The sequence below is a fragment of the Heterodontus francisci genome, unplaced genomic scaffold, assembly GCF_036365525.1.
Source record: "Heterodontus francisci isolate sHetFra1 unplaced genomic scaffold, sHetFra1.hap1 HAP1_SCAFFOLD_598, whole genome shotgun sequence".
Lineage (NCBI taxonomy): Eukaryota > Metazoa > Chordata > Chondrichthyes > Heterodontiformes > Heterodontidae > Heterodontus > Heterodontus francisci.
The window spans coordinates 83,717-101,599 of NW_027141529.1; the positions used below are offsets into that span (position 1 = coordinate 83,717).

The following is a 17,883-nucleotide window of genomic DNA, read 5'->3' on the forward strand; positions in this document are numbered from 1 at the left end:
TTGCACAGACTAGGCTAGTATTATCGAGTTTAGAAGATTCAAGGGTGATTTGTTTGAGGTGTTTAAGTTGACGAAAGGAGTTGATAGGGTAGATATAGCACAATTATTTCCTCTGGTGTGTGGGGGTGGGTGGCCCGAGCAAGGAGACATTAAATCAGAGCCTGGCTGTTCAGGGGTGATGTCAGGAAGCACTTCTTCACACAAAGAGTAGTGGAAATCTGGAACCCTCTCTCTCGCCCCCAAAAAGCTATGGATGTTGGGAGACAATAGGAGAGGTCAAAACTGAGATGGGCAGATTTTTGTTGGGTAAAGGTGTTAAAGATTACAGAACAAAGGCAGGTAAATGGAGTTAAGATTCAGATCAGCCACAATTCTATTGAATAGTAGAAGAGACCTCAGGGGCTGAATGGCCTCCTCCTGTTCTAATCTTTCTTCCTGAGTCCAACAAGAATCCATAAGCTATTTGTTAGATTTGATGAGTTTAATTACAGTTTATTTGATCATTGATTGTAGTTTTTTTTTAATAGTTTGTAGTTGGAAAGATGTGCTGACTGATGGCAGGCTGTGTAGAGCAAACATTGTAAATAAAGAGTTAGGAAGTCTCCCAATTACACTGAACAAAGGGTTAATGAGCAGTTGTGAATCTGTTGTTATTTCAGTTTTTATGGGTTGGGCAATGCTGAACATGTTCAAAGTTCAAATGGTGTAACTTCCTTTGTTAACAACAGCAGAATGGTTGCTCAAGACGTGCTGAGTGGAGAATGTCCAGGAACGAGCTGGTATGGGGCAGATGGGCTGAAGGATCTTTTCTGGCCCTGCATTCCCATGTTATGAAAGTCGTGCCCTTTTTCCTTTGGTGATTGGTATTTCCGTGGAATTGCCTTTGAATTAGGGAGTTTGGTGAACTATTGCATTTGCTGAGGGAGACATCTGGAGATAAAATGTAACATGGGATTTGAGAGGGGGAGACTGCATTTAGGTAGCACCTTTCATAAACAAATGCTTCACTGCCAATAAATTACTTTTGAAGAGCAGTCACTGTCATGTAGTTAAATGCAGCAACCAATTTGCACAAATTAAGGTCCCACACTCCGGGTCTGTCTGCTCGTGTGCCCCCTTTAGAACTGTATCCTTTATTTTATATTGCCTCTCCTCATTCTTCCTACCAAAATGTATCACTTCACAGTCCTCTGCGTTAAATTTAATCTACCATGTGCCCACCCATTCCACCAGCCTGGCTGTGTCCTCTTGAAGCCTATCTATATCCTCCTCACAGTTCACAAAACTTCCAAGTTATGTGTCATCTGCAAATTTTGAAATTGTGCCCCCAAGTCTAGGGCACTAATAAAGATCAAGAAAAGCTGTGGTCCTAAGATCGACCCCTGGGGAACCCAATATATACCTTCCTCTAGTCCAAAAAAAACCATTCACAACTACTGTTTCCTGTCACTTAGCTAACTTCATATCCATGCTGCTACTGTCCCTTTCATTCCATGGGCTCTACTTTGCTGACAAGCCTGTTATGTGACACTTTATCAAATGCCTAGGGGACATAGGTTTAAGGTGAGAGGGGCAAAGTTTAGAGGGGATGTGCGAGGCAAGTTCTTTACACAGAGGGTGGTGAGTGCCTGGAACTTGCTGTCGGGGGAGGTGGTGGAAGCAGGTACCATAGAGACATTTAAGAGGCATCTTGACAAATACATGAATAGGATGAGAATAGAGGGATACGGACCCCGGAAGTGCAGAAGGTTTTACTTTAGACAGGCATCAAGATCGGCGCAGGCTTGGAGGGCTGAATGGCCTGTTCCTGTGCTGTACTGTTCTTTGTTCTTTGCCATTTGGAAGTTAATGTACACCATATCAACTGCTTTGCCCCCATCAACCCTTTCTGTTACCTTATCAAAAAACTCAATCAAGTTTGATCAACACAATTTGACCTTAAATTCATGCTGGCCTTCCTTAATTCAGAGTACTTATTTCAGAGTAGGTTTTAGACAATAAATGAAATGTGCAGAGAGAGTGATTAAGGACTGCATTCAGAATGGCATCTCTAGGTGTTTTGAAGTAGTTACGTTTAGGTGATGTGAGGTGTCTACTGCTACCTGGAGTGGAGTGAGAGAGTGGATATCACTGAGTGGTGTAAAGGACCGGCAAGTGTATTGGGAGTTAATTACATAGAGTTGTCTTTCGCTGGTGGTTTGCTGACAGACTGCCGGAAGGATATTTGGGTGTAGCAAACTTCCTGTTAAAATTCCCCTTATCTTTCCAATCGCCTCCTGGGAGGAGAGAGTGATAAACAGCCTTGCTCTGTTTCAGAATATAAGGCATGCTTCAGGTAAATATGTTTCTGTGAGCTCTCCTTGGCTAATAATTGTGCTGCCTGCTTCGGTTTGTCGAGTATGTATCAAGTAATTAACACTACTGTAATGCGTCTGTTTAATACAGTGAAGAGTGAATGACCCAAGGCACTGGGTATAATCTGCATATATAAAACAGGTAACAGCAGTTACTGTGATCGAAGGTGGACAGGTGAGAGACTAACAGACTCCAGCAAGAGAACACCAGGTCAATGGGCGGCTGTGGGGAGTTTACGGTGAGGGAGGGAGGGTGAGGTTAAGGTGAAGGGAGATATCGGTGGCTTATGGTGAGGGGGTCGGTGAGTTTACGGTGGATTTATGGTGAGTTTATAGTGGATTTATGATAAGGAGATCTGCAGGATGAATTCAAGTGATGGAACTTCAACTTTTCCTCGACTCTTAGGAACTTTTCCTGGTTGTAGAAGAGGTTTTAACAGACGGTCCTTTTCTTCTTTCCACTGCTTTGCTGTCAGGACCTCCTCCCTGCTTCCCTCTATCTTCCATTCTTCAATTCTCAGGCTTTGAAAACACAAACTTGGTGTCACTACTTCTGGATTCACTTCACACATTCCAACCTTGAAGTTGAATTCCCCCGAGATTTAACAACCAAGAGCTGGAGCCCACTGCTACAGGAACAGGAGGAGGCAATTCAACCCCTCGAGGCTGTCCACTAATCCATTAGATCATGGCAGATTTGGACCTCATAATCCAGGACAAATTGCTTGATTGGTACCTCATCCACTGTCCTAAACATTCACTCCCTCCACCACCGATGCACAATGGCAGCAGTGTGTACCATCTACAAGATGCACTGCAGTATTGCACCAAGGCTCCTTCGACAGCACCTTCCAACTCGTGACCTCTACCACCTAGAAGGACAAGGGCAGCAAATGCATGGGAACACCACCACCTGCAAGTTCCCCTCCAAACCACACACCATTCACATAAAGAATAGTGGGTATCTGGAATGAGCTGCCAGAGGAGGCGGTGGAGGCAGGAACAGTAGCGACATTTAAGAGGCAAGGCGTAGAGGGACATGGAATTAATGCAGGCAGGTGGGATTAGTATAGATAGGCATTATGGTCGGCATGGACGCGGTGGGCCGAAGGGCCTGCTTCTATGCTGTATGACTCTATGACCATCCTGACTTTGAACTATATTGCTGTTCCTTCACTGTCACTGGGTCAAAATCCTGGAACTCCCTTCTAAAGGCCGGCTACCTGACCCGAGCCGGATGGGACCCAACGACGTGTCGGGTCGCACTTCTGGGTCCGGCATTTGGGCTTGGGTTGGGCATGCTCTGTCACAATCTCAGGTAAGTGGCTTCGCTGTTAATGTAATTTTTGGACTAGAAAGGTGGTTTTGTTCCAGTTATTTTCAGCTTGTGCAGATCAGCAACAAAGTGAAAAACGAAAGGTAGGTTAACTGATGGTCAGGTCGGGTTGGGCGAGGGAAGAAATGGAAGGACTCAGGCCGGGTCGGGCGTGGTTCTGTCGGGTTTCATTTGCAGACCCGAGCCGGCCTTTACTCCCTTCCCAGCAGCACTGTGGGTGTACCTACACCCCAAGGACTGCAGTGGTTCAAGAAGACAGCTCACTACCACCTTCTCAAGGGCAATTAGGGACGGGCAAAAAATGCTGGTCTTGTCAGCGATGCTCACATCCTAAGAATGTATTTATAAATTAAAAATAACTCCATTTACCCAGCTTTGATACACTTACATATAAAGATCTATTGATCTCAGTCTTGAAAGCTCTAGTTGACCTCCAGCATCCACAGCTTTTTGGGGGAGAGAGTTCCAGATTTCCACTTCCCTTTGTGTGAAGAAGTGCTTCCTGACATCACCCCTAAACAGCCTGGCTTGAATTTGAAGGTTCTGCCCCCTTGTTCTGGATCCCCCATGAGAGGAAATCATTTCTCTACCCTGTCAAGTTATTTTATCATTCGAATCACCATTCAGACTTGAAGGAATACAAACCAAGTTTATACAGCCTGTCCTCATCATTTAACTCTTTCCTGCTAAGACTCGGAGTGTTGCCTCCACCTCTTCTGCTGTTATTTTGAATGATGTCACCACTTTTCCCACACATGTTGAGACTTGCCTGGCTGGGAATGGAATCCCAACACCAGTGAATAAGATCCATGTAGCAGGGAGGCTCAAATAAACACACACACTGCTACAACAACCAGTCAGTTCTGCTCCAGGTAAGCGTTTGTGTGAAATGGGAAAAGCAGGGCTGAGAGTCAGGGTCCTTCACTCACCAGAGACTGTTTCTAACTTGATCACAGTGAGACCAGGTAACTCCGAATGGCAGTGTTATTTGTACTATAGATTGGTTCAGACATGCCTGACAGTCTGGACTGTACATGTCCTGCAACCGTAAATCATGAATAAAGGGGTAATGTACATATTCTATATTGTGTACAGGCAATGTTATCAGGAGTAAAGGGATAATGTACACATTCTACATTATGTTAAACTTGTATAGAACTTTAATTAGACTACATTTGGAATACTATGAACTGTTTTGGTCTCTATTATACATAGCGGTACTGGAAAGGGTGCTGAAAGGATTTACTAGGAGGATACAGGAACTGAGAAATTATATTATCAGCATACATCAAACAGGCTGTGGCTCTTTTCCCTAGAAAAGACTGAAGTGGTGATCTGATAGAGGTACCTTAGATTCTGAAAGGGCCTGACATAGAGAAGATGTTTCCACTTGTGGGTGAGACCAGAAGTGGGAACATTAAATGTAAGATATTCACTAATAAATCCAAGAGGGAATTCAGGAGAAACTTCTTTACCCAGTGAGTGGAGAGAATGTGGAACTCGCTACCACAGGGAGTGGTTGTGGAGAATAGCATGGATGCATTTAAGGGGAAGCTGGATGAACACATGAGGGAGAAAAGAATAGAAGGATATGGTGATCGGGTGAGATGAAGTAGGGTAGGAGGAGGTTCGTGTGGAGCAGAAACCCCAGCATGGAGTTGACGGGCTGAATGGCTGCCTTCTGTTCTGTAAATGCTTTGCAATACTTTGTATCCTGTGTATAGATGGTGTTATCCTATTTTACTGATATATTTGTAATACATTACTGTCCTTGTTGATAAAATCATTATTGAACAGAAGGAGGCCATTCTGTTCATCGAGTCCATGCCAGCTCTCTGTAGAGCAATCCAGTCAGTCCCACTCCCCTACTTTATCCCCGTAGCCCTGCAAGTTTAATCCCTTCATGCGCTCATCCAATTTCCTTTTGAAATCGATCATCTCCGCTTCCACCACCCTCATAGACAGTAAGTTCTAGGTCACTACCACTCGCTGTGTAAAAAAAAAAAATTCTTCCTCACATCTGCCCTGTGACTGCTGACCAAAACCTTCAATCTGTGTCCCCTAGTCCTTGTACCATCAGCTAATGGGAACAGCTTTTCTTGTCTACCTATCTAAGCATGTCAATCTTGTACACCTCTATCAAATCTCCCCTCAAACTCCTTTACTCCAAGGAAAACAACCTCAGCTTCTCCAGCCTAACCTTGTAACTAAAATCCCTCATCCCTGGAACCATTCTGGTAAATCTCCTCTGCACCCTCTCAAGGACCCTCACATCCTTCCTAAAGTGTGGTGACCAGAACTGGACACAATACTCTATTTGTGGCCTTAACCTTTCCTTTTTTTCCCCCTTTTTGGCCTCCTTGAGTTGAGACAATGGGTAAGCGCCTAGAGGTGGTCAGTGGTTTGTGGAGTAGCGCCTGGAGTGGCTATAAAGGCCAATTCTAGAGTGACAGACTCTTCCACAGGTGCTGCAGGTACAGTTGGTGGTCAGGGCTGTTACACAGTTGGCTCTCTCCTTACACTTCTGTCTCTTTTCCTGCCAACTGCTGAGTCTTTGACTCGCCTCTCTTTAGCCCCGCCTTTATGGCTGCCTGCCTGCTCTGGCGATCACTGGCAACTGGCTCCCAGGACTTGTGGTCAATGTCGCAGGACTTCATGTCACGTTTGCTGACGTCTTTAAAGCGGAGACTTGGACGGCTGGTGGGTCTGATACCAGTGGCGAGCTCGCTGTACAATGTGTCCTTGAGGATCCTGCCATCTTCCATGCAGATCACATGGCCAAGCCATCTCAAGCGCCGCTGGCTCAGTAGGGTGTATATGTTGGGGATGTTGGCTGCATCGAGGACTTCTGCATTGGAGATACGGTCCTGGCACCTGATGGCAAGGATTCTCCGGAGGCAGCGAAGATGGAATGCATTGAGATGTTGCTCTTGGCTGACATACCAGCACTTTCTAAAGGTTCAGCATAACTTTGCTGCTTTTGTACTCCAGGCCTCTATTTATGAAGCCATATGCTTTCCTAACCACACTCTCACTATGTCCTGTCACCTTCAAGGATCTCTGCAGATGGGCCTCCAGGTCTATCCTTGCAAAATCTTCAAAACTGTGCTTTTAAGTCTATATTGTCTCTCCCTATCCCTTTTGCCAAACTGCATCACCTGACACTTCTCTATATTACATTCCACCTGCAACTTGTCTGCCCATTCTGCTAGCCTATGTCGTGTTGCAGATAATTTTTATCATCCTCACTGTTTGCCACATCATTGTTTGGTATCATTGGCAAATTGAAATGTTACTCTGTATTCCAATATCTATATATCAAAAATAGCAGTGGTCCTAGCACTGAGCAACTGTCTACTATCCTTCAGTCTGAAAAGCAACCATCGTCTTGGAATGTCCATTCAAGGGAGGCGCTCCATCCATGGTCATTCAATTAGGAACTTTCCGGAGGCTTGAGATACTTCTGAGTCTGGGCTGAAATTGCAAAAGTCACCTGACTCTCAGCAGCCATCTGACTGCAGTATTTTAATATCCATTGCAGTTCATTTAAAAAGAAAATTCGGTTCCAGAAGATTCTATGCTGAATACAGTCCATGTTTAAAGTTAAGAATAGACTTGCCTTAACTGGGCATGACATGCAACATTATCCCATCGAGATTTAGGTAAATAAAGTCCCTCAATATCACCACTCCCTAATTCTTGCAGATCAGTGATTCTCTCTCTCTGTCTGTCTCTGTCTCTCTCTGCCTCTCTCTCTCTGTCTCTCTCTTTTGTTCACGGGATGTAGGCCAGCATTTATTACCCATCCCTAATTGCCCTTGAGAAGGTGGTGGTGAGCTGCCTTCTTGAACCACTGCAGTCCATGTGGTGTAGGTACACTCACAGTGCTGTTAGGAAGGGAGTGCCAAGATTTTGACCTGGCGCCAGTGAAGGAACGGCGATACAGTTCCAAGTCAGGATGGCTTGGAGGGGAACTTCCAGATTGTAGTGTTCCCATGCATCTTCTGTCCTTGTCCTTCTAGGTGGTAGAGGTTGCGGGTTTGGAAGGTGCTGTTGAAGGAGCCTTGGTGAGTTACTGCAGTGCATCTTGTAGATGGTACACACAGCTGCCACTGTGCATCGGTGATGAAGGGAATGAATGTTGAAGGTGACGGTTGGGGTGCCAATCAAGCGGGCTGCTTTGACTTAGATAGTGTTGAGCTTCTTGAACTTTGTTGGAGCTGCACTCATCCAGGCAAGTGGAGATTATTCCATCACACTCCTGACGTGTGGTTTGTAGACACTGGACAGGCATTGGGGAGTCAGGAGGTGAATTACATGCCACAGAATTCTCATCCTCTGCTCTTCTAGCCACAGTATTTATATGTCTACTCCAGTTCAGTTTCTGGTCATTAGTAATCCCAGAATGTAGATAGTGAGGGATTCAGCGGTGGCAATGCCATTGAATGTCAAGGGGAGATGGTTAGATTCTCTCTTGCTTGAGACGGCCATTGCCTGGCACTTGTGAGGCGTGAGTGTAACTTGCCACTTTTCAGCCCAAGCCTGAATGTTGTCGAGGTCTTGCTGAATCTGGACACGGACTGCTTCAGTATCTGAGCAGTTGTGAATGGTGGTGAACATTGTGCAATCATTAGCGAACATCCCCACTTCTGACCTTATGATTGAAGGAAGGTCATTGATGAAGCAGCTGAAGATGGTTGTGCCTCGGACACTACCCTGAGGAACTCCTGCAACAGTGTCCTGGGGTTGAGATGATTGGCCTCCAACAACCACAACCATCTTCCTTTGTGCTAGGTATTGACACCAACCAGTGGAGTTTTCCCCTGATTCCCATTGACTCCAATTTCGCTAGGGCTCCTTGATGCCGTACTCGGTCAAATGCTGCCTTGATATCAAGGGCAGTCACTCTCACCTCACCTCTCGAGTTCATCTCTTTTGTCCATGTTTGGACCAAGGCTGTGATGAGGTCAAGAGCTGAGTGGCCCTGGCGGAATCCAAACTAAGTGTCAGTGAGCAGATTATTGCTAAGCAAGTGCCGCTTGATGGCACTGTTGATGACACCTTCCATCACTTTACTGATGATCGAGAGCAGACTGTTGGGGCGGTAATTGGCCGGGTTGGAATTGTCCTGCTTTTTGTGTACAGGACAGACCTGGGCAATTTTCCACATTGCTGGGCAGATGCCAGTGTTATAGCTGTACTGGAACAGCTTGGCTTGGGGCATGGCTAGTTCCAGAGCACAAGTCTTCAGTCCTATTGCTGAAATGTTATCAGGGCACATAGCCTTTGCAGTATCCAGTGCCTTCAGTCGTTTCTTGATGTAGAAATATAGAAACATAGAAAAATAAGAGCAGGAATAGGCCATTCAGCCCTTCGAGCCTGCTCCGCCATTCAATACGATCATGGCTGATCATCCAAACTCAGTAACCTGTTCCCACTTTCTCCCCGTATCCCTTGATCCCATTAGCCCCAAGAACTATATCTAAATTTTTCTTGAATATATTTAATGATTTGGCCTCAACTGCTTTCTGTGGTAGAGAATTCCACAGGTTAACCACTCTCTGGGTGAAGAAATCCCTCCTCATCTCAGTCCTAAATGGCTTACCCCTTTCCTTAGACTGTGACCCCTTGTCCTGGACTCCCCCGCCATCGGGAACATTCACGTGGAGTGAATTGAATTGGCTGAAGACTGGCATCTGTGATGCTGGGGACCTCAGGAGGAGGCCGAGATGGATCATCCACTTGGTACTTCTGGCTGAAGATGGTTGCAAACGCTTCAGCCTTGTCTTTTGCACTGATGGGCTGGGCTCCCCCATCATTGAGGATGGGGATATTTGTGGAGCCGCCTCCTCCCGTTTAACTGTCCACCATCGTTCACAACTGGACGTTGTAGGACTGCAGAGGTCAGATCTAATCCGTTGGTTGTGGGATAGGAATATAGGAGCAGGTGTAGGCCATTCAGCCCATCAAGCCTGCTCTGCCATTCAATACGATCATGGCTGATCATCCACTTCAATGCCTTTTTCCCACACTATCCTGATATCCCTTTATTTCATTGGTATTTAGAAATCTGTCAATCTTCGCTTCAAACATACTCAATGACTGAGCTTCCACAGCCCTCTGGGGTAGAGAATTCCAAAGGTACACAACCCTCTGAGTAAAGAAATCTCTCCTCATCTCTGTCCTAAATGGCTTCCCCCTTATTTTGAAATTGTGTCCCCTGGTTGTAGACTCCCCAACCAAGGGAAACATCTTACCTGCATCTACCCTGTCTATCCCTTTAAGTATTTTGTAGGTTTCAATGAGATCACCTCTCATTCTTCAAACTTTAGAGAATACAGGCCCAGTTTCCCCAATCTCTCTTCATAGGACAGTCCCGCCATCCCAGGAACAAATCTGGTGAACCTTTGTTGCACTCCCTCGATGGTTATAATATCCTTCCTAAGATAAGGGGACCAAAACTGCACACACTACTCCAGGTGTGGTCTAACCAAGGTTCTATACAATTAAAGCAAGACTTCACTACTCCTGTACTCAAATCCTCTTGCAATAAAGGCTAACATACTATTAGCCTTCTTAATTGCTTGCTGCACCTGCATGTTAGCTTTCAGTAACATATTGACGAGGACACCCAGGTCCCTTTGTACATCTACACTTTATAATCTCTTACCATTTAAGAAATACTCTGCACATCTATTCCTCCTACCAAAGTGGATAACCTCACATTTTTCCACATTATATTCCATCTGCCATGTTCTTGTCCACTCACCAAGTCTGTCCAAATCTCCTTGAAGCCACTTTGAATCTTCCTCACAACACACATTCCCACCATTTTTCTGTCATCCTCGAACTTGGAAATATTACATTTGGTCCCCACATCCAAATCATTGATATATATTGTGAACAGCTGAGGCACAAGCACTGATCCCTGCGGTACCCCACTAGTCACAGCCTGTCAACTCGGGAATGACCCGTTTATTCCTACTCTGCTTTCTGCCCGTTAACCAATCCTTAATCCATGCCAGTATATTACCTCCTATCCCATGTGCTTTAATTTTGCTAACCAACCTCTTATGGGGGACTTTATCAAAAGCCTTCTGAAAATCCAAGTATACAATGTCCACCAACTCCCCTTTATCAATTCTGATAGTAACATCCTCAAAACAAACTCCAACAGGTTCATCAAACATGATTTCTCATTCATAATTCCATGTTGACTCTGCCCAATCAGATTATTATTCTGGTGTCCATTTATCACATCCTTTAGAACAGATTCTAGCATTTTCCCTACTCCTGTTTGTTATTCCCTGTTTTCACTCTCCCTCCCTTCTTAAATAGTGGGGTCACATTTGCTAACTTCCAATCTGCAGGATCTGTTTCAGAATCTATAGAAATTTGGAAGATGATCACCAATGCAACCACTATCTCCATAGCTACCTCTTTCAACATTCTGGGATGTAGAATATCAGGTCCTGGGGACTTATCAACCTTCAGCCCCATTAATTTCTCCAATACAACCTTCTTACTAATAATTTCCTTCAATTCCTCATTCTCCCTTGGATCTCTAATTCTGGGAGATTTCTTGAATCTTCCTCAGTGAAGACAGACACAAAGTAATCATTTAGCTTCTCTGCCATTTCTCTATTCCCCATTATAAATTCTCCTGACTCTGCCTGTAATGGACCCACGTTTGTCTGAGCCAAATGTTTCCTTTTTATGAATCTATAGAAGTTTTTACAGTTCATTTTTATGTTTCTTGGTAGTTTACATTCATATTCTATTCTCCCTTTCTTTATCAGTTTCTTGATCCTCCTTTGCTGTATTCTAAAATCCTCCTAATCCTCCAGTTTACTACTATTTCTGGCAATTTTATAGGCCTTTTCTTTTATCCAATCTTTAACTTCCTTTGTTAGCCACGGTTGTCTGCCTTTTCTTTTGGAGTTTTTGTGCCTTGAAGGAATGTATAGTTTCTGTAAACTATGTAATATTTCTTTAAAGACTATCCATTGCCTATGTACTGTCATAACTTTTAATGTATTTTCCCAATCCACCTCGGCCAATTTGCCCCTCATACCTTCATAATTTCCTTTGTTCAGATTTAACACCCTGACTTCAGATTGAACTACCTCACTTTCAAACATAATGTAAAATTCTATCATATTATGATCAGTTGTCCCTAAAGGTTCCTTTACAACAAGATTATTAATTAGTCCTTTCTCATTACATAATACTAGATCTAAAATAACCTGTTCTCTAGTCAGTTCCTCAACAGACTGCTCTAGAAAACCATTCCTAACACACTCCAGAAACACATCCTCCAAAGCATTAGTGCTCATTATGTTTACCCAGTCTTTATGCAGATTGAAGTCACCCTGATTACTATATTTCCCATGCTGCATGCTTCTCTAATCTCCTGATTAATGCCATGCCCCACATTACCACTACTGTTTGGTCTATAAACAACTCCCACCAATGTTTGCTGCTCCTTGCTGTTTCTTAGCTCCACCCAAACAGAGTCCACATTTTGTTCTTCTGATCTGAGGTCCTCCCTGACTAATGTACTGATCCCATCCTTTATTATCAGTGCAACACCACCTCCTTTTCCTTTTTGCCCGTCCTTCCTAAAGGTCGAATATCCTTGAATATTCAGTTCCCAGACTTGGTCACCCTGTAGCCACGTTTCCGTTATGGCAATTAGATCATACCCATTTACCTCTATTTGTGCCTTTAAATCATCTACCTTGTTGTGAATGCTGGCTGCATTCAGGTAGAGTGCCCTTAACCTTGTCGTCTTGACATTATTCTGCATTCTAATCCTAGTTGATGCTCGCCTTTGTTTCGCCTGCCTTCTAATGTCACTTGCTACTTTTCTACCTCCTGTTACTCTCCCTGCGAGGATGTTAGTTCCTGTCCTGTTAAGGTATAGCCCGTCCATATTGTACAGGTCCCACCTGCCCCAGAACTGGTCCCAATGCCTCAGAAATCTGATGCCCTCCCTCCAACACCAATTCTCTAGCAACGTGTTCAATCGATCAATCCTCCCATTCCTGTGCTCACTGGCACGTTGGATTGGGAGCAGTGGTGCAGTGGTTAGCACCGCAGCCTCACAGCTCCAGGGACCCGGGTTCAATTCTGGGTACTGCCTGTGTGGAGTTTGCAACTTCTCCCTGTGACCGCGTGAGTTTTCGCCGGGTGCTCCGGTTTCCTCCCACCGCCAAAAAAAAGACTTGCAGGTGATAGGTAAATTGGCCATATAAATTGCCCCTAGTGTAGGGAATATGGGATTACTGTAGGGTTAGTATAAATGGGTGGTTCTTGGTCGGCACAGACTCGGTGGGCCGAAGGGCCTGTTGTGCTGTATCTATAAATAAAAAAAAATAAAAAAATAAAAAATACTGCTCTTGAGGTCCTGCTTTTTAATTTCCTTCCTAACTCCCTAAAATCTGCTTTCAGGACCTCATCCCACTTCCTACCTATGTCATTGGTACCAATGTAGACCATGACCTCTGGCTGTTCACCTTCCCCCAGAAGCATGTCCTGCAGCCACTCTGTGACATCCTTGACCCTGGCACCAGGGAGGCAACACACCATCCTGGAGTCACGTTTACTGCCGCAGAAATGCCTGTCTGATCCCGACTAACGAATTCCCTATCACTACTGCTCTTCCACTCTTCTTCCTGCCCTCCTGTGCAGCTGAGCCACCTGTGGCTGAGGAACCATCATCCTCACCAGTATCCAAAATGAAAAACCAATTAGCAAGCAAGATACTCAGGGGACTCCTGCACTGCCTGCCTAGTTCTCTTAGACTGCCTGGTGGTCACCCATTCCCTCTGCCTGCATGCTCCTAACCTGCAGTATGACCACCCCCCTAAATGCACTATCCACGTAGTCCTCTGCCTCGCGGACGCACAACAGTGACTCCAGCTGCAGTTCGAATTCTGAAACCCGGAGCTCAAGCTTCTGCAGCCGGTGACACTTCCTGCAGATGTGTTCATCTAGAACACATGGTGCGTCCATGACTTCCCACATACCTCAGGATGTACATTCCACTTGGCCGAGCTGCCATGCCATACTGCAATGTTAAAAACTATTTATTACAGTTGGAATACCAGTTACTCACCAATCAGCTTCTTCCCCTGCACCGAAGAAATAGCCAGCTACTGGTGGCTGAAAAAAGATAGAGAGAGAAAAAGAAAGGAGCCCCTCCCTCACTGATTCCCTCACTCACCAAACTTCCACTTTACACTCTGTGCACTCAATGCAGACGAAGTAGCACTGAGAAAGCCCTGCTTTATACTTTCTGGAAAACAACTGATTCAGGCTTCTGAAAACCAGTTTAAGCCAGTTCTTAAGAAACTAGCTGCAGCTGCTCCCAGACAGCTTGTATATCCTGTTTTAAGGCTGCAATAAAACTTAACTTCTCTTTACTCAAGGAGTAATTTTAGTTAACTGCTAAATTGAAGAAAAGAAACAAGACTTTAGATAGAAGTTAACCCTTAAAACTCCTTCTCACCAGACTTACCAGGCTCAGCAGCTCTCGGTCCAAACCTTAGCACTTTCGATCACATGCTGCTTCTTCTGTTTGACATGCAAGTAGTCCTGTGTTGTAGCTTCACCAGGTTGATACCTCATTTTGAGGTATGCCTGGCACTGCTCCTGGCATGCCCTCCTGCACCTTTCATTGAACCAGGGTTGGTCTCCTGGCTTGATAGTAATGGTAGAGTGGGGGATGTGCCGGGCCATGAGGTTACAGATTGTGGTTGAGTACAATTCTGCTGCTGCTGATGGCCCACAGCACCTCATGGATGCCCAATTTTGCATTGCTAGATCTGTTCGAAATCTATCCCATTTAGCACGGTGATAGTGCCACACAACACGATGGAGGGTATCCTCAATGTGAAGGTGGGACTTCATCTCCACAAGGACTGTGCGATGGCCACTCTTACCAATACTGTCACAGACAGATGCATCTGCGGCAGGCAGATTGGTGAGGACGAGGTCAAGTATGTTTTCCCCTCTTGTTGATTCCCTCACTATCTCTCAATCCCCTCTGTTTCTAATGAGGGTTTTCTGGAATTTTCTAGTTCTGCATGCCCCAGGATGCCTATTCACACTTGGAGGAGGTTGGTTCTTTCAAAGTCAATGTGTGAGGATGGCCTTGACTGCTATGTGAATGAAGCCATTTTAGGTAATTCAGTCATTTGGAACACGCCATTCACCTGGCTGGGCTTCTTGTTAGACTTTTTGTCTCCAGTTTGACCTCCTGGTATTTCAGATGTAAATGGCAGTGGCCATCTTGGCTGCTAGTTTTTAAAAAGTTACTGTAGAGTTTTTTTTCTCATTAGAAGTCTGATGTAAGTTTTCAACCAATGAAATTAATATTTCCCATTTAGCATATAGGGTTTTCCTGACAACGTGAAGACGGGACTTCATCTCCACAAGGACTGTATGATGGTCACTCCTACCAATACTGTCATAGGTAGATTGGTGAGGATGAGGTCAAGTAGGTTTTTCCCTCTTGTTGGCTCCCTCACTACCTGCCGCAGACCCAGTCTAGCAGCTATGTCCTTTAGGACTCAGCCAGCTCGGTCAGTAGTGGTGCTACCAAGCCACTCTTATGGATATTGAAGTCTCCCTCCCAGAGTACATTCTGCACCCTTGCCACCCTCAGTGCTTCATCCAAGTGCTGTTCAACATGGAGGACATCAGCTGAGGGGGGACAGTAGATGGTAATCATCAGGAGGTATCCTTCCCCCATGTTTGACCTGATGCCATGAGACTTCATGGGGTCCGGAGTCAATGTTGAGGACTCTCGGGGCCACTCCCTCCCTACTGTATACCACTGCCACCACGTCTGCTGGGTCTGTCCTGCTGGTGGGACAGGACTTACCCAGGGATGGTGATGGCGGTGTCTGGGACATTGTCTTTAAGGTATGATTCAGTGAATATGACTATATTGCTTGACTAGTCTGTGGATCAAACCTTTCTTGCTTCTCAACTCTAACCAAACTGATTCTGTCTTTGCCCCCTCAAGGACATCCTCTCTATGTCTTCCCTAATCTGTACTATGTACCACCTCTCTTGTTTCCTTCCCTATCTTTTCTGAACACTTTGTATCTCTGAATATTAAATGCTCAGTCCTCACCATGTTCTTAGTTTGTTTCCCTCATGGGTTCCTGATGCTATTCTTAATTCTCCTTTCACTATTTTATTACTTACTGCTTGTCTAGTTCTCATGGGCCTCTGCTATTTTAATTGTTTTCTAACCTCTTTATTTATCCGTGGCGTTGTGAAACTGACAGTTTATTGTCTGTTTAATGATATTCTTAGTCTGTGCCTTTGCAATCTTGCTATCGGCAGTTGCTGCTGTTCAAACCAATGGGGTTTTCAGGAGTGCTTCTCTCCTCTGACACCAGAGGGCAGCAGGCACTGATTGGTCAGAATCTGGAAAAGGAGATGGGGAGACAAGTTAATTACTGTTTGGATGTAATCAGAATTAACAAGCAACACTCCTCTACCCATAAAGCAGAGAAAATGGGTTTTGGTTTGTGATCTGGGCTGTTTGACCCAAGGCCTGATACAGACTGGATCTCTGGGAAATGACAAGGGAAATCGTGACCAAGAACCTAAACAGATTCATGTAGAAACTGGATGGAGTAAGAGAGGACTTTGGTGTTAATGCACTGGACTTTACTTCATTTTTATGGGTTGACTACTAGGTGGTGGCTAAATAAGATGGACCCAGGAGTAAAGGGTCACTGACCCGAAACGTTAACTCTGCTTCTCTTTCCACAGATGCTGCCAGACCTGCTGAGTGGTTCCAGCATTTCTTGTTTTTATTTCAGATTTCCAGCATCCGCAGTATTTTGCTTTTATATTAGTAAAGGGTCTTGATTACAGGGTGGAATTGGTGAGTATTTGGAAGCTATTGTGCCACTGAGTCAGTGAAGTAGATGTGAGAGCACTTCATAGTACAAAGAACAAGAATAAAGAACAGTACAGCACAGGAACAGGCCATTCGGCCCTCCAAGCCTGCGCCGATCTTGATGCCTGCCCAAACTAACACCTTCTGCACTTCCGGGGCCCATATCCATCTATTCCCATCCTATTCATGTATTTGTCAAGATGTCTCTTAAACGTCTCTATCGTACCTGCTTCCACCACCTCCCCTGGCAGCAAGTTCCAGGCACTCACCACCCTCTGTGTAAAAAACTTGCCTTGCACATCCCCTCTAAACTTTGCCCCTCTCACCTTAAACCTATGTCCCCTAGTAACTGACTCTTTCACCCTGGGAAAAAGCTTCTGACTATCCACGCCGCTCATAACTTTGTAAACCTCTATCATGTCGCCCCTCCACCTCCGTCGTTCCAGTGAAAAAAATCCGAGTTTTTCCAACCTCTCCTCATAGCTAATGCCCTCCAGACCAGGCAACATCCTGGTAAACATCCTCTGTACCCTCTCCAAAGCCTCCACGTCCTTCTGATAGTGTGGCGACCAGAATTGCATGCAATATTCTAAGTGTGGCCTAACTAAGGTTCTGTACAGCTGCAACATGACTTGCCAATTTTTATACTCTATGCCCCGACCGATGAAGGCAAGCATGCCATATGCCTTCTTGACTACCTTATCCACCTGCGTTGCCACTTTCAGTGACCTGTGGACCTGTACAGCCAGATCTCTCTGCCTGTCAATACTCCTAAGGGTTCTGCCATTTACTGTATACTTCCCACCTGCATTAGACCTTCCAAAATGCATTATCTCACATTTGCCCGGATTAAACTCCATCTGCCATTTCTCCACCCAAGTCTGTGTCGTCCGCAAACTTACTAATCAGACCAGCTACATTTTCCTCCAAATCATTTATATATACTACAAACAGCAAAGGTCCCAGCACTGATCCCTGCGGAACACCACTAGTCACATCCCTCCATTCAGAAAAACACCCATCCACTGATACCCTCTGTCTTCTATGACCCAGCCAGTTCTGTATCCATCTTGCCAGCTCACCTTTGATCCCGTGTGACTTCACCTTTTGTACCAGTCTGCCATGAGGGACCTTGTCAAAGGCTTTCCTGAAGTCCATATAGATAACATCCACTGCCCTTCCTTCATCAATCATCTTCGTCACTTCCTCAAAAAACTCAATCAAATTAGTAAGGCACGACCTCCCTTTCACAAAACCATGCTGCCTCT

At 45.1% G+C, this 17,883-nt stretch overlaps 1 protein-coding gene across 6 annotated transcripts in view; it reads left to right on the top strand.

Annotated features, from left to right (window-relative positions):
* The first annotated feature begins 2,262 nt into the window (after positions 1-2,262).
* LOC137363985 (inactive rhomboid protein 2-like) overlaps positions 2,263-17,883 on the top strand; it is a 194,757-nt gene continuing 179,136 nt past the window's right edge. For 2 of the 6 annotated variants that reach the window (XM_068027476.1, XM_068027477.1), the window contains exons 1-2: positions 2,291-2,335; positions 16,486-16,600. The gene's annotated coding sequence lies outside the window, so the exon portion shown is untranslated. Of the gene's footprint in view, positions 2,336-4,501; positions 4,563-16,485; positions 16,601-17,883 lie in introns of those variants that run through there. The other 4 variants (XM_068027474.1, XM_068027480.1, XM_068027475.1 and 1 more) reach the window with 3 other exon arrangements.